Consider the following 16,973-nt stretch of genomic DNA (forward strand, 5'->3'; position numbering starts at 1 on the left):
TTTTTTTTAATCTTTTTTTTTTATTATTGAAGTACAGTCAGTTACAATGTGTCAGTTTCTGATCTGCAGCACGATGTCCCCATCATGCATCTACATACATATATTCATTTTCATATTCTTTTTCATTAAAGGTTATTACAAGATATTGAATATAGTTCCCTGGGCTATACAGAAGAAATTTGTTTTTTTAAAACCTATTTTTATATATAGTGGCTAACATTAGCAAATCCCCAACTCCCAGATTTATCCCCCTCCTATCCTCTCCCTCCTGGTAACCATAAGATTGCTTACTATGTCTGTGAGTCTGTTTCTGTTTTGTAGGTGAGTTCAACAGTGTCCTTTTTTTTCTTTTATTAGATTCCACATATGAGTGATATCATATGGTATTTTTCTTTCTCTTTCTGGCTTACTTCACTTAGAATGACAATCTCTAGGTCCGTCCATGTTGCAAATGGCATTGTTTTATATTTTTATGGCTTAGTAGTATTCCATTGTATAAATATACCACAATTTCTTCATCCAGTCATCTGTTGGTGAACATGTAGATTGCTTCCATGTCCTGGCTATTGTATATAGTCCTGCTATGAACATTGAGGTGCATGTATCTTTTTGAATTAGAGTTCCCTTTGGATATATGTGTACTGGGTCCTTTTCAATCATTAACATTCTGAAGACAGGATTTATCTCAGTATTGTGTCTCATATAACATTTCTAGTAGGTCTTCATCACCATTCAACGTGTATGGGGCAGCCAGCCCTAGATATCAGAAACTGGGTTCTCTTAGACCAGAACCGTGGCTTCCTAACCATCTTTGATAAAATGATTAATTTATGTACCTTGTCATTAAATATTTATTAGCTGTCTACTATATGCCTTAGATGAGACAATGCCTTTGATATTCAGAAATCTCTGTCTTTAGGGAGCTTACAGTGTCACGAGAGAACACAGACAATAAGTGGGTTCACAAACATGAAGTTACAAATTCAGAAATCTGCTGAAAAAGAACAAAATGGAATGGAAGAGGAGGGTTCAGGAAAACCCTATAGTAATTAATGTGTAATATGGATTCATTAAAAGAACCAAAGAAGAGCATTCCAAGGAACCGCAGGTTGTACCCATGTTACAGGATAGTGCGTGATGTGGTCAAGTGAGCCCGTGTCTTATCTATCAGCCAAAGTGTGTCATCTGTCTTCTGGCCTGACCCCATTTGGCTTTATCAAGAACATTTTTTGACCCCCCTTAACTCAACCTTGCTATGGCTCACTCTTTTTCTTATCTGCTTATGGTCCCACCACCGCTGGGGAAAAGTTAAGCTAAGGGTTCTAGCCAGCATTAAGTGCCTTCCCCATTGTCCCAGCAATGTGGCTTCCCAAGCCCACGATTCTCTGAAACCATCTTTACCCATCATTTCTAAGTCTCCTCACAATTTTGTTCAGTATGAAGACTCTGCTGGAACATATGGTACTAGTGTTGGAGAGAAGCGGACGTTGAAGCCAACAAAGACCAAGGCAACGGGATGGAGAGAAGGTCTGTGGTATCTGTGGGAGCTGGTGACTGGCTGCATGCAATGTTAAGAGAGTCAGAGAAATCTAAGGTGCCTCCTGGAAGCTTTTGAGTTGACTTGGATGCAGAAGAACATGGAGCAATTTGTCAGTGGCTGCAGTCTGTATTGGGGCCAAAGTGGATAATTAGAGCAATGCCCAAACTGCTCTTTGCCAGCTTACAGTAATAGCTAACAGGCCGTGTGGGCTGGCTCTGCACCAGGCGCTGGTCTTAGCATGTTCCATGTGCACAGCATAAGGATAGAGAGCACTGATTCAGGATCTAGATGGAATTCAAGCCTACCTTTGCCACTAACTGACTGTATGATCTCTGGCAAGTTACTTACTCTGCACCTCAGTTTCCTCATCTATAAAGTGGGGGTGATAATAAGAAAACTGACCACATGAAATGGTTATAAGGATTAAATAGTTTAAGTAATTCGCTTAGATGGCTAAATGGCATATGAAAAGTTTTTACTGAACGTTTTTATTATTGTTATCACATGTACTGATTTATGCAAACTCACAAAATCTACAGAGATAGGTATTATCTTTCTCGGAAGGAAATTGTGGCATTGAGAAATGGTAAAGCTAGGACACTGAACCAAGCAGTAAGACTCAGGAGCCTTTACTCTGCTTCACCAGAGTCCTCTGTATGGTGCCTTGGGAGGCAAATTCAGGGTACTAACTGAAAGGGACTATTCCGGGTAGAGGCAGGTAGAGGTCGCCATGGTCCAAGGAAGGAGGTCCCAACATTCACCATTGTATTCAAAGCAAACTCACTATGAAAATGAATACATATATAGCTATATGTATGACTGGGACACTGTGCTGTACACCAGAAACTGACACATTGTAACTGACTATACTTCAATTAAAAAAAAAAAAGCAAACCTGAATTTGATACTTTTCTGGAAGCCATAATAGTCATGTCACCATGCTGACCTCATGACAAGCACTCAATACCTCTTAGTAGGGAGGCCAACATCTCCCCACACTGCTCTCAGACTGTTCAATGAGTTCTGCTTTCCTCCACCTTATTCAAGGACTGCAACACAGACAAAAGAAATGCCTGTCACACCACTGCTATAAATTAGCTTAATTTGTTCCACTTTCAGTGCTATTTTTTTCTGTCTGAATAAGCAATAGCTTTTTGTTAAATTGGGGGTTTTCAAACTTTATTTTTATGGAAAGAGGCAGTTTAGTGTAGTGGTTAAGAGTTTTAGCTTGGGAATCAGAAAGACTTGTTTGACTCTGCCAATAATAACTAGCCAAATTTAACAAATAAAAATGCTGGATGCTCAGTTAAATTTGAATTTCAGACAAACAATGGATATGTATTTTTTTAGTATATTGGTATATATTTCCTGGGCTATGCTCATACTAAGAAAAAAATCCATTGTTTATTTGAAGTTCAAATTTAACTAGGCATCTTGTCATTTATCTGGCAATTCTAGGTAGGGCTTAATTTCCCAGTGTCTCTATTTTCTCACCTACAACATAAGGATAATAAAAAGACAGTGATTATGATTGATAATTTGCTATAAAGGTTAAATGAGATAATATGCGTTAGGCACATAGGAAATATTCAATATGTATTGACTGTTGTCACTGTTATTCTGGGATGATGGTAGGCTTGCAAAGGATGAGAAATTTTCCAGCCCTGAGTCTTCTGATTACATTTAAGAAGCTTTAGAATTGAGAATGAAGGATGTTCTGTCCAAGCTACCTGTGTGCATCTCAAAAATGGAAATATAAATCCAACTTCATTTTTCTGTTTTTTCCCCCAAGGGGACCTGGTTAAATAGCTCTGATCTCCCAACATAATTTGCATATTTTCTCCTAACTCTTCTGACCATCAACTGCCTGCCAAGCTAACTTTTATAAAGAAGGAGAGGTTCCAGGCACTTAGGCTTTTATTATTAAAAATAAAGTGGAAAGAAGATGAGGTGGTGCTCATTAGTCTTCCCCTATTTCCTTGGGAAAATGTGGTCAAAACAGATCCTACAAACTCAGCCAGCCATCTTTGAAGGCTATTTGCCCTGGGCCAATTATATATCACACAATAAGTATACCCAATAATTAACTAATGAATTGGTTTCTTTGGGAAATGGTCAGAAGTGTCAGGGATTGAAGAATATTTAGATTGCTTCTCTGAGCCCTGCTGAAGAAACATCTGGTTCTTTTTTCTTCAATCAACATGCACCCTGAAGGGTCCCAAATTCAAAAATGATTATATTTCATGTCATTTATGTGCCTTACAGTTTGACAAATTTAACTTGTAAGAATAAGTGATTCCATGTTCAATTTACGTTGATCCGATTTTCATCCAAACATCCAAAGAGAGAGAAGCATTATAGATTGATAAAAGCTGCTGATTGATCTATTGATTTCCAGACCTTAAATCTCCTGGGGAAGTCTTTGTAAAGTTCGTGTTCATAAAATTCTTGTTCTGCCACAAAAGCTCCCAGTGGATTGTGTTTCTCAACTACAAGGAAAATCATCAGGGACAAACCCAGAAAGTGTTTCTTTAGTATACACCAGGCAGGAGGGCCTTCCAAATTCAGTCTCAATCTGGGTTCTTCAAAGGTTTATTTTTATTTCATTTTTGAAAACTTTTAATTTGAAGAGGGGGGAAAAAGCCCTTTAAAGCGTAACAACCCGCAGTGATGTAAGTGCCTTTCTGTCTCATATATAATCATGTCTGTTTGGACGTGCTGGGTGTCATGTCCAGGGCTATGGTGCCACGTTGAGAACAATATTGAACTAAATAGTTTTGACAGAACAGCCAGACCTTTTCTTGGGGCTCCTGCTATATTGCATATCTGCTTCTTTGTACACAACGGGGTGAGCGAGCGATGGAAAGCCGCGAGTTCAATTGTGGCGAGAGTCGGAAAAGAGCCATCAATGGAAACTCTTTACTGATTTGCACTAACACCTGGGGGACAGGGGACAGATGACTGTATTTTCCAGGTTACCAGGTAGAAGGAAGAGGAAAATCATTTTTCTAAAATGTGTGCTCTAGTGCAATGAATGCCGTGGGTTTTATCCATGCAGATTTATGTCTCCGGCGGGGGCTGGACTGAAAGAACTTCGTTAATCCCAGCGCCTCCCTTCCGTTACTTAATGGAGGTGCTTTATGGGTATTGGGTTGTATGGGTGAACTCGAGACGCATTTAGCTCTTCGCAGAGTGTGGTGTGTATTTATTGAAAAGCAGCTCGTTTTTCTGACTGTATAATTTCCTGAAATAATTTATTGAGATTTTTAACTCCATAATAACGGGTTAATGCTACCCTCCCAGACCCCCACCCTTATCCCAGAAGGTAGCCCAGCTTGTAGTTAGTTCTGCGTGCCCCAGGGTGGATATAACAGGCTTTGCTTTCAAAAAGAGTTGAATTGACCAAAGGAAAGGAGAAACTCAGAGAGCGGAGGGGCAAGATCTACCAAAATGGTAGATATTTTCCAAGAGGCAGAGAAGGAGATTGGGTTCTGGGGCCTTCACGAGGGATAGGAGATTTGTATAAGCAGCCCAGCAGCATTCAGTTGGATGGCAACCATCTAATGGGGCAAGAGGCGAATGCTGATGGGACCTCACTCTAAGGGTACTGGCCTTTTGAGTCTCGCTAGAGGATCATGGTGACCATTGTGTTGGCCACCAAGGCTTGTTCAGTGAACACATGGGGTTACTCAATTACTCCAATGGACTGAAGATTGAATCTCATTCAACTGCTAGTAACGGTGATCTTCCCTCAAAGGTTATTTTGACTGTCACCTTCTTCAGAAGATTTATTTATCATCACCAGGAAATTTGGAATCTCTTCATCCTGGGTTTGAGGTCATCCTAGCACGTATGGTGGCTAAAAACTTTTAAAAGTTGCAATTTAGCAACTCATGGCTAAATTCAGCCAGCAGATTAACTTTATTTAATTAACACGGTGTTACTCAAATTTGAGCAGCATTTAATCCTTTAATCAGAAGATTTCTTATAAAAATCTGGATTTCTGGTTTCTTAAAAAAAAAAAAACCAAACCAGAGTATCTGGCATCATTCGGCCCACATTCCCACTGTATCCATCTCTCAGGTCAGATATTGAATGTAACGGAAGCTCTCCAGCTACCTGCAACCCCTTCTACTCTCTTGTCTCCCTTCCTGGGTCAGCTTCCTTTGTTTGTATGTTACATGGTCTTTGGAGGCGTATTTATTTGTTTCTTTATATTGAACAGAAATGGACAGGTTAACTGGAAACAAGGGTGAAGTTTAAGGACTGAAATGTGAAAAATCCAGCTCTCAAACAAAAGTGATAAGTTCAATATAGTTTACTAACTGGGGAATCCTACGTGGGGGATGCAGCAGTATTAATAATGCATTAATGTATTAGTCTCTTGCTAGGTAACAAATTACCCCAAAGCTGAGCGACTTGAATTGATGACAGTTTTCATCTCTCATGGTTCCTGTGGGTCAGGAATGTGACAGTGGCTTGACTGGTCAGTTCTGGCTGGGGTTTCTCACGAGAGTGTGGTCACACAGCAGCTGGGGGAGGGGCCCTCACGAAGGTCTCTTCACCCTGGGTCTGCAGCCTGGGGGCATTCTCTCAGCTGGGAGAGCTGGGGTTCCTCGGCATGGGTGTCCACTCCTCTGTGATCTCTCTACCTGGTCTCCCCAGCCTAGCAGCCAGGGCTCCAAAGTCAATTACCTCAAGGGAGAGAACCAGGTGATGGTTGCATCCTTTTTATGACAGCCTCAGATATCCCATGTCTGCCTCATTTTAGAGTTGGAACCGTCATAAGCCCCCACCCAGATCTGAGGGACAGGAACAGTCAGACCGGCCTCTTGGCGACAGGGGCACCAGTCACATTGGAAGTTGAGCAGGTGGGACGGGACCCATAGGGTGTTGGCATCCACCTTTGCAAAATGCAGTCTGCCACAAAACAAACAAACAAACAAACAAACAAAAAAACAGGAAGTAAGGCCAGAACCCAGAAAATCTGAATGATTTAAAAGCAAATAAGAATTCAGTTTTCTTAGCCAGAACAAGAAATAGAAGAGATAGTCTGGAGACCGAAAAACCTGCTTGCAAGTGTTGGTTTGGTTTTCCTCCACCAGACTGTAGCTCAGAGAATAACTCGAGCACGCCCAGACCGCTTAACATCACTAGGCTCTGAAGCTGTCTCTCAGCCCCACCCCGGTCGGTATCATTTGCTATTACCCAGTTTCCCACTTCGGCCTCACTGCCTCACTGTCTCTGGCGCCCAGCTAGCCTCTCAGTCGCTGCCTGGCTCCTTTGCTCTGGGTCTCTCTCTCCCCTTTGTTCAGTCTGGGCCCCTTTCTGCCTTCAGAATTCAGGGCCAGATGCTCCAGGCGGCCTTTCAGCTTCTGCAGGACACTCCCATCAGGAACCACCACGTAGGGTGCAGGTTATTCAACATGGCAACCGACCCTTTGCTATTTTTATACCTTTTAAAAAACGTGGGTGGATTTTAAAAATCATTTTGACCCTTTCTCTCCATTTGAATAGAATATTAGACATGTACGGAGCTTTCATGTTTTCATTTTGCAGATGGGGAAACAGAAGCCAGGATGGGTGAGGAGACCGCCCGCGCTTACGGAGCTGCAGCTTGGCAGAGAACGGGCCACAGCCTGCACCTTCTGACCTGCGGTTTGGAACTCTTTTTGCTACTCAGGGGTCAAAACCGATAGGCAGCCCATAGGCCTGGATGAGCCTGGCCCAAAGACGTGTCTTGATTGTGTTTTCATTTAAGCTTTTAAGTGGGACGTCTACTTTGCAGTTCTCTGCAGACTCCACGAATCTCTACCAACAAGTCACTCACATAGCTCACTGCCTGCCCGGCCTCTGAAGGCATCCGAGTTTCTGCACCCCTGCACCCCCACTACAACTTCCCGTCCTAAAGGGAGGACTTTTACTCAGTAGTAACAGCTGATGCTCGCTGCCCTTCTACTAAGTGCCAATTTACATGCATTAACCTGTTTGATTCTCACAGCACCCCTCTGTTGTTATCCCCATTTTATGGATGAGAAAACTGAGACACTGAGAGGTTAAGCAGTTTGCCCACATTCTAGCACACAGCAAAGATGGAGAACTGGAATTTGAACCCAAGCACCTTGATAGCAAAACTCGTAATTTCAACCACTCTGCGGAAGAAAGTCTAAATAGACAAAAGGCCACTGTAATAAATTTAGGTGGATCTAATCAACACTTTTAAAGTAGTCATTATATTTTCAGATTTCTATCTGTAGGTTTATATTTGAAAGAATTGGATGGCAGGGCATAAATGCTTTAATATGGCTCATCTGCTAAATGAGATATATTTGTCCATGCATCATGCAAGGTGAATTTCACTACCTCAGAAATGCCTACCATCTGGGTTTGATTTTTCAGGCTAAATCTCAGATTTTAAGCATTTTAACCAAATCACCATCTAAATCTTTATTTTAGTCCCTAAATGCTTTTGTGGCGAGTGTAAAGATGAATGGAATTTGAAAGTGGCCATTAAGATCACAACCGCATGATGGAAACTAAAATCTACTATATAAATCTAAATCCCTCCAATAAATTTAAAAAAAAAAGATTTACTGCTCAAAAATAAAAATATAAATCATTCTCATTTTCTAAATCATTGCTGTTGCTGATCATACTCAGCGTGGTGAGAGATCACTATATTATCCTGAACATAGTACTACATCTAAATTTTCCAAGTAGCCTCAACTGCCCAGGGGATTTACTGCTTCATGTACTTGCCAAGATAGAAGGTATTTCTGCATAATTCCTGTAGCTGAACATTATTGATGCTCTAAATGCATGGAACATTTAATATGTGAGACTAGTCCAGCAGGATCAGTTATTGACATGAATTATGATTTTTACACCAAACCATTGAAGGCTCAATTAGAAAATTGATCACTTTTGAAGAGTCTGTCTCCTTAATCTCTCTTATTTACAGAACAGGATTTGGCAGCAGGAGCAATTCACCATAGGATCAGATGGTGATGAGCCCTGAACGCCAAACTAAAGCATTTGAACCCCTACAGAGAAAAGAGGACCATTTAAGGGTTTTTTTTTTTTCTTTGAACAAAGTGAGTGACAGGATCAAAGAAGTGTTTGGGGGAAGGTTAACCTGGCAGCCGTGTGTAGAATGTTCTCCATCATGCAATGACAAGAAAATGGGGGTGTGGCAGAGCACAGTGAATTAACTCATGTCAGCCTACGAAGAACAAACCAAGTTCAGGAGCTATCAATCCAGACCAACATTCAGGTCCCTTATCATGAATGCTTGGATCACTTTCAAGCCAGAGCTTTAAAACTCTGGGTCAGAAGGACTTTGCAAGACTGCATTTGGAGGTCTGGGGAGAAAGACAGGAGGAAGGAAACCTGAGAAGCTGTGACACAGTGAGAGGAATACCTCGGGTGTCACAACAACTGAGCAGACGAGAACCAGCGAGCCACAGTAAGTCTAACTTCATGGGTGAGCTTTTCGTGGGTCCTAGGATTATTTCTGATTTCCTGTTGCTTTCCTGAGCTGCTTTGTTCCTTTCCAGATTATTGTTTTTCTTGTTCCTTCTGCAGCAGACGCCCAGACATCCAAGCACTTTTGATTGCTTTGTACACTGGTACAGTCTGGAGAAGTTTCCACTCTCTCTAGCGCTGAGTGGGTGGGAAGGCCTTTCTCAAATAACCCATTACCATTATCTTAAGACATAAGAGCAGGCATCTTCTACCATGCCAGTGCTAAATCACTGACCACATACTCTCATCCAAAATCTTTTCCTAGCTTATTTAGATGATAATGTTTTATGGCTGTATTGTTTCAGGAAAGTCACCAGAACGGGGAACTGCTCTCACATGAAAAATCCCTGCTTTTGTTACTTACAGTCTGGCACGTAGCCAGATCTGTCTCAAATCAGGGGTGAGGGAACTTGTCCTCAGGGAAGCCCCGTCTTAAGACTTTTTGCCGTGCCCCAGTTCTGCTGCATGGCCTGTCTAGAGACATGAATCAATCAGCTGGAAAATAAACAGGCTGGGCAGCTGAGAGACTTCTGAGCTAATGCTTATCTCGGAACGAGATGGCCTCTCCCATCATGTTTTTTCCTTTGGACTTCCCCTCTCTTGTTTATCCGTTCAACAAATAGCCATTGGGCATCAGTGGTATGCCCGTGCTGCATTAAGTGTCTGGAAATACAGAGGTAAAAAAGATGGGAAGGTACCTGCCTCACGGGGCTTATATACCGAGGGAAAGCAGATAGTAAACAAATGAACAATCAACTGGATATAGAATTAAAAATCATGATAAGTGCTATGAAGGAAAAGAAACTGGGTGGATGGATAAGAGAGAGCTTGGCAGGGTATATCTACTTGAGATAAACTGATCAGGGGAAAATCTCTCTGAAGAAGTGATGTTACCCCAAAAGCATTAACAAGCACTAGTCATGTAAAGGGGTTTGCAGGAAAGGGCATTATAGCATAGGACACAGGAGGTGCAAAGGCCCCGGGGCAGGAAAGAGATGCTGGTAAGTTCAAGGAACTAAGTGACAGAGTCTCTCTCTATTACTCTTCCTCTCTCAGTTTTTCCATCTCTCTCTTTCCTTATCCTTCATAATTTCTGTTTTTCTCTTATTACCTCACTTTCATCATATTCTTCTTGTTACTACTATTTCTCCATAAATTAGTATATAAAATACAAACACAGTTTCAGGGTGGGCTAGAATTCCAACCTGTATTTTGCTACTGAGAAGTTAAACAACACTTCTTAAAGGTCGTCTGTGTTATCTAGGACTTTAAATACCACTGTGGGGAAAGATAATCCCCTGATTTTAAGAGTTCCAGAACCTCATAGGAAAAGACATAAATCCACAGACAGGGATCTACTGACATGTCTGAGAAACAGAGAGCCTTGACAGAAGCCACATTGCAAGGAAGAACAATGGAGCTTCTGAAAGAAAACCAACAAAAGAGAAGAGGGATGAACTGGTCCCCTAAATGTAGAATCTAAATGCTAGAAAAAATTGTGACTTAACATAAAGCATAAGACTAACTGAGATCTTGCTTTAAATCAGGTATCTGTGATGCCTCCTGGCCCTGGGAGGACAGGGCTGGCTTCAGAGACTGCTAGTAATTTTGCTTGGAGAGCTGCTGTGGCCAGCTAAAAGACTAAGTATCTCAGCTTCCTTTGCAACAAGGTGTGGTCATGTGACTAAATTCTGGCCCCGTGGTAATGCTGTATGGGCCTACCAGAAAGACTCCTTAAAGGGAGCTGATTCAGCCAGGAGACATGCCTCTTTGGCTCTTTTCTCACTTTTCTTCCTGCTGGCTGGAATATAGCTATGATAGCTGGAGCTCTAGCAGCTGTCTTAGCTCATGAGGTTGAGATAGGAAGGAAGGGGGCAGGGCACAGCCGTTCAAGAAATAACGGCAACTAACACCAAGGTGGTGGAAAATTCAACTCCCAACAGGCCTTGAGGCCCAAGATGCTGGGCGAGTTGACTTCCAGTAGACCTTGAACTTCATTATACATTCATTGTAATATATTAGCATGGTAAATGGCACTTCCACAGGCGCCATGACAGTTCCAAGGTTAACCATAAAAAGTCAAAAAGTGGGCATTGTCCCAGTTCCTGGGAATCCCAGCCCTTTCCCCAAAGTCATTGGAATAATCCTCCCACTTGTTAGCATATAAAGTTAATGAGCCTATAAAAATTAACAACCCCCGTGCCTCGTGGCCTTTCTCTTGCCTTTCAGTGTATCTCTTTGAATAGATCCACTTTTACTCAACTCTGGCTTGCTCTTGAATTCTTTCATGCGTGAAGCCAAGGACCCGCACTTTGCAGGGCGTATCCCAGGGACTCAGCTGAGACCTGGGACGTGGCCAACCTCTCTCCCATATTCACTTTTCCTATATCAAGGTGACCTTAGAATGAAAACGTATGTTAAGACCACAGAGCAGAATGAAGTAGCTTTGGGGCCTGATGACAATAAAACTTCCATATTAGCCCTAAATTGTTCACCTTGACATTTATGTTATATGCACAAGAAATACACCTCTGTGTTGTGGGAGGTAGTGCTTTGCTTATGATTTCTTCTGTTTTATGCATAAAAGATAATTTCTAAAATATGCAACCAAACCTAGCCATAATTCAAGGCTGCATATTTGATTCAGTTATCTATTATGGACAGCCATGATTTGTTATTTCTCATGATTCTGTGGGTCAGGGATTTGGGCAGGACACAGGCGGGCCATTCTCAGGTTCCATGTGGTGCTAGAGTCACTCATCATCTCAGAGCTTGGCTAAGCCCGGGACAGCGAGGATGGCCTCTCCATCTCCAGGACCTCTTCCCACGCAGCCTCTAGGCATTCAGGAGTTTTTGTTGAACTTCTAGAACCTCGACTCAGTCTCAAGAAGGAAGAGAGAACTGACAGTTCTTTTCAACCTATTCTCAGAAGTCCCAGAATATCAACTCTACCACCTTCTATGATCAGAACAAGTCTCCAGCCCAACCAAGATTCAAGAAGAGGGAAATTAAGTCACCTCTCTAGGTGGGGAGCAGCATGCGTAAACAAGAATGGCAGGAATAACTGGCAGTCGTATTCAAGGACTACTTTACCCAATTAGTTAAAATAAAATAATAACGTGTCACCAGCCATTCTGAGCTCCTCTTCTACAAAACTGCCCACTGAGAACTAGGTGGAGAAACTGAAAACCTACCCTGAGGATGCTGTAAGGCTGGTGACGCGGGATATGATGGGGGAGATGAGAGACAGGTCACCACCACCAACGGTGTGGCCGAGGGGTTGCGATGACATCGGTGTGGAACAGCATGCAGCAACAGTGAGAGCAGAATGATTCCAGGTCACAGGGACTGGTTCAAATGACATGTGAGAGCTTCCTCCTCTGCCTCCCCTCTTCTCTCACTCTAGTCTCAGCACAGACCCCTAAAGAGACTCCCCCCCCTCAATTTGGAAGATTAGTCAATGGATCAGATGGACCATGGTATCAACTGTTAAAGTGACTTTTCTAGGGTGCACAAACTGGTGATGTCCGAGGGACATTTAAGTTACATAAGGATATAATACTTGCATATCCTTCCTTCTTAATTTAAACGTAAGTTTATTTACATATTTTTTTCCGTACATGTCGGCACATAGGAAAAGTATGGAAAGGTATACACAAAATTTTAATTGTTATTCTCATTAAGTTATGAGATTACTAAGTGAGTTTACTTATCTGTATACTTTTTATCTTTCTAAAATGAATATGTATTATTTGCCTAATTTTTTACGTGTAATTTTAGTAAAGATCTGAAATTAACTATTTCATGTTTCCCAGAGGGAAAAAAGTGAAGTTACTTCGCACTTATAAGTGGCCTTTAATTGATCATTTTTCAGCAAGTTGGCAGTCATCATTTTCTAGGAAAGGTCCCCAGCCTTGTCTCAGATCTGCTCGGTGTAATGTAACACTCTTGCACAAAGATTCACAGTCCCATGACATACATCTTAGGTGTTTCAGTGCCAAAGATTAAAGAAATTTCAAAGGAACTACTAGAAGGTTGAATTATTGAAATGCTAATGAAGACATGCCCTCAGAGAAAATTGCAGGGAGTCTTCACAGTTTTTAAGGCTTCCTCCAAAAGACCTTTGCACAATAAACACGGTATTCAATTTATGTTTCTCAAAAGGGCTGTTGGAATTTGAACTGGTGCTCCCAGAGCATACTTAAGGTGCCAGTTAGATCACTGCTCAGTATTTTATTTTCTGTTTGGCATCCATTTGATCCATGCGTCTGAAATACAATTTTCTATTTAATTTCAAAACAAATGAATCTACACAGTGGGTCTACAGATGTATGAAATGCTGAATGGAGTAGGCTGGCCTGGGCCGGACGAGTTACATAACGCTAGGAAGTGTTGCACTATATTTACATAAAAAGTTGTCATGTCCACATGTTTTAAATGATAGTCCTTTTGAAAGACGGCACCTCCCAATGAAGTAAAGATTTTGTAGGTTTACTGTTCACCTCTTAAATGTCCCTGTGGTACAGATATTAAACATCTCCTTTCTTATAAAAAAGCCTACAGAGAACAACCAGACATAAGTAGCCTTAATGACTGTAATGTTGCCTCTAGAAATATTTTGAGTATGATATATTATATGTATATGAATGTGTGTGTATGTAGATAGATGGAAGGAAAGATGGATTGATAAATAGATAAATAAATAAATGCCAATTTAGATAGTTAATGATAGATATAGTTATTCCATATATAATATGCATTATGTATATACCATATGTATACAGTGTGTGTGTATAGATGGAAGGAAAGAGGGATAGATGGATAGATAGACAGATAGATAGATTGATAGATAGACATATATGATAGATAATATATAAATATTCCATAAATAATATACACTATGCATAGATGTACATAGTGTAATAAGAAGCATATTTATCAGGTCAAAAATACCACCCATAATCATAATTAAAATATCTCTTCATAGATTAAAAATTATGCAGATTTTTAAAATATTCTCTTATTAGTTTGACCTGTAAAATTATTTGAATACCATGATATAACAGAGAAAAATTCCACATTTTGTGTCACTCCTGGAACACCAGAGAAGAGAGATCAAATACCTTGGCCCTCATTACTGAGTTTTTCATACACAATTCAATTATTTTTAAAAGTCCTCCTGCTTAGGAATGTGAACGTGGCACTCTAATTCCCATGAACGGGTGTTGCCTGGACTAGTGCCTGACACTTTGGGGCATTTAATAGATGTTTGTTGAATGAGAGGATGATCCCACGGTGTTGAGTGTTGACATGTAAATGTCTTCTGGCTCCATTCCTGGGAAATATGCTCATTTTTATGCAGAAGGGATTATAAACTCAAAAAGGGATTATATGTATGGAGAGAAAGACAGAGAGAAAGAGAGACACACACACAGACTGATTTAGACCAAAAGACTAAAGAAATGAGACCAACAGTGGAGCTTCAGTTCCACTGCTCCTGCTCAGCACTGATGGCCGTGGCTGCATCTGAAAAAGTGGCTGAGAATAAAAACAGCAGCTAAGGAGTGACAAAGTGACAGAAATGATGAAAGCCAGGAGGCATAGCACCAGCAGGGCCTTTAGCAGCAGTCAAGCCACACAGCAGATTTTCAGGGTCGATTGCGAGCTGTAGGTGTCCCCACGTTGGGAATGTCCATGGAGATGGGGAAAGAGAAGGTAGGAATTCAGGAATAACGCTGCAGTAGTGAGTGAGGACTCAGGGAACATTGTTAGCATCCTTCTTACTCACGGCTTTGAGCTGAAACTGCTGGCATGGTTCAGAGAAACAAGGGTTACACACCCGTTCACAAGGACCCGGATCTACTACCCTCCAGCTGTACCAACACAGAGCTAGGGAAACGGGCCATAGTATGGAAAATATAGTGTGTGATTTACTTCTGTCAACTTGTAAAGCTGAGACAGATTTCTGCAGCTGCATTGGGCACGCAGAGATCCACTGAGCTCATTAAGATGTCAATAGCCCATCACGTACACCATGTTTTCCTAGGTCCACAGCTCTGCCCACAGTTTTCAAGTCCGGGATCTTCTGAAAGTGCACATTTTAAATTGTTTATAAATTTGATGATCGAACAGATATAAGGCTACTTTCAATTTTTGTCTCATTTACTGTGAATAGTCACTCCTCGGCTGCTGAAACTTAACGATTGTGGGCTGCCCCAGATACTGCTGGAGGCATTGCATCATGGAAGGGACACGCACCACATTACCTTCCTAAAACCCTAAACTTTCTGTATTCTGATGCCCATCTTGCCTCAGAGACTTCAGATAAAGGATTGTACATCTGTATTCTACTTTTTTCTTTCATAGGAAGTTTTATTTTGGATTTAGAAGCACTTCATAGCAATTCTTTTTACTGACCCTGTCCAAAAAGAGAGTTGTTTCTATTCTTCAACTTGTAATTGCCCATTTCCATGCCTTCCAAAATGAAAAAAAAAACAGTAATAATAATAATAGCTAACCTTAAGTGCTTACTATATGCTGGACCCTGTGCTAAAAGCTTTAGATTTGTTCTCTCTTAAGACACGTGGCTGGGTCTAGCCCCTGGCACCTTGTAAATATCAATGACACGTGTTTGCATTCCTTTTGGTTCCTTGTGACCATTGTCACTGAATCTTCTTTAGACCTCTGCTCTAATGCTGCCAAATAACTCCAGCAGCACCTGTAGACAGTTCCAACTTGACCCTGTGGGGTCCCTGAGCTCTTCATATTGTCTTGTTCCTTCTCTTCATAGAACTGATCCCATTTGTCATTGTATTTTTGTTTCTCCGTCTAATGTGGTTTTCCCCACCAGGAAGTGAGGACCATGTCTATTTTAGTGACCATGGTTTCTGGTGCATAATAATGGGTTTCATAAACACTTAATTATTGCTACATAATAATACAGCATCCCCAGATGTAATTGCTTAAGAAGGAAAACAAAATATTGCTTTCACAATCCTGTGGCTTTCTGGGCCGCTCTTCCACTGGTTTCACTGGAGCTCACTAATTTGGTACACGGTTGTGTGGACTAGAAGGTCCAGGATGGCCACACTGACACGTCTGGTAGTCGGTACTGGATACTGACTAGACTGGCTTCCTTGAGTGGACGTCTTGGGGTTTCAACAGAAAAATGGTAGAAGCATGAAGGCTTCTTACTGCACAAACTTCAGCGCTCACAAGTTGTCACTTTTGCCACATTCTGTTTGTCAAAGCAAGTCACAAGGCCAGTCCAGATTGAAAGGGATGGAAAAATATAGTCCATTTCCAGATGAAAAGAGCAGCAAGGGGCCATGCACACTGGAACTGGGTGGAATTCTTGGCTATGAAGCAATTTGCCATCTTCCACCTTCAGGTCACAAATTTCTCACACTCCTCCCACGTGTAAAACAGGCGTGCTCCTGTCCCAGTGCCTGCAAAGGTCTCAGTCCAGCTATTGCATCAGGCTGGAAATTCACTAGCTTGTGCTTTACTTCTGGTCCACGTGAGATGAGTTTTCTCTGTGGGGCCCCTCTGCTCTCTAGAGACCTGTGAGCCAAAACTATAAGGGATCTGCCCTCTCCCACCCAAATACCTAAGATCTACCGGTGAAACAAAGAAGAGATAATCACACTCTTTCCTTAAAAAGAGAAAGAACTGGAAGTGCGTAGTCACTGGTCTGTAGCAATTGTCAGATCCCAACAGACACATGTCCAGCCACAGGAATGTTCTCTGATCAGGGCCCATTTCCTCTCCTTCGGCATGGTCCTCCGATCCCTTTTGTTCCTACACAGGGGACTGTTTGCTTAGCCCTCTGAGGGGGTCTTCCTCTCTCTGTAAGAAATAGTCCATGCCTGCACCTCTCAGTCCACTTTGAAGGCAGTTGTAGGAAGTT

The sequence above is a fragment of the Vicugna pacos genome, chromosome 34 (genome assembly GCF_048564905.1).
Source record: "Vicugna pacos chromosome 34, VicPac4, whole genome shotgun sequence".
In the NCBI taxonomy this organism is placed as follows: domain Eukaryota; kingdom Metazoa; phylum Chordata; class Mammalia; order Artiodactyla; family Camelidae; genus Vicugna; species Vicugna pacos.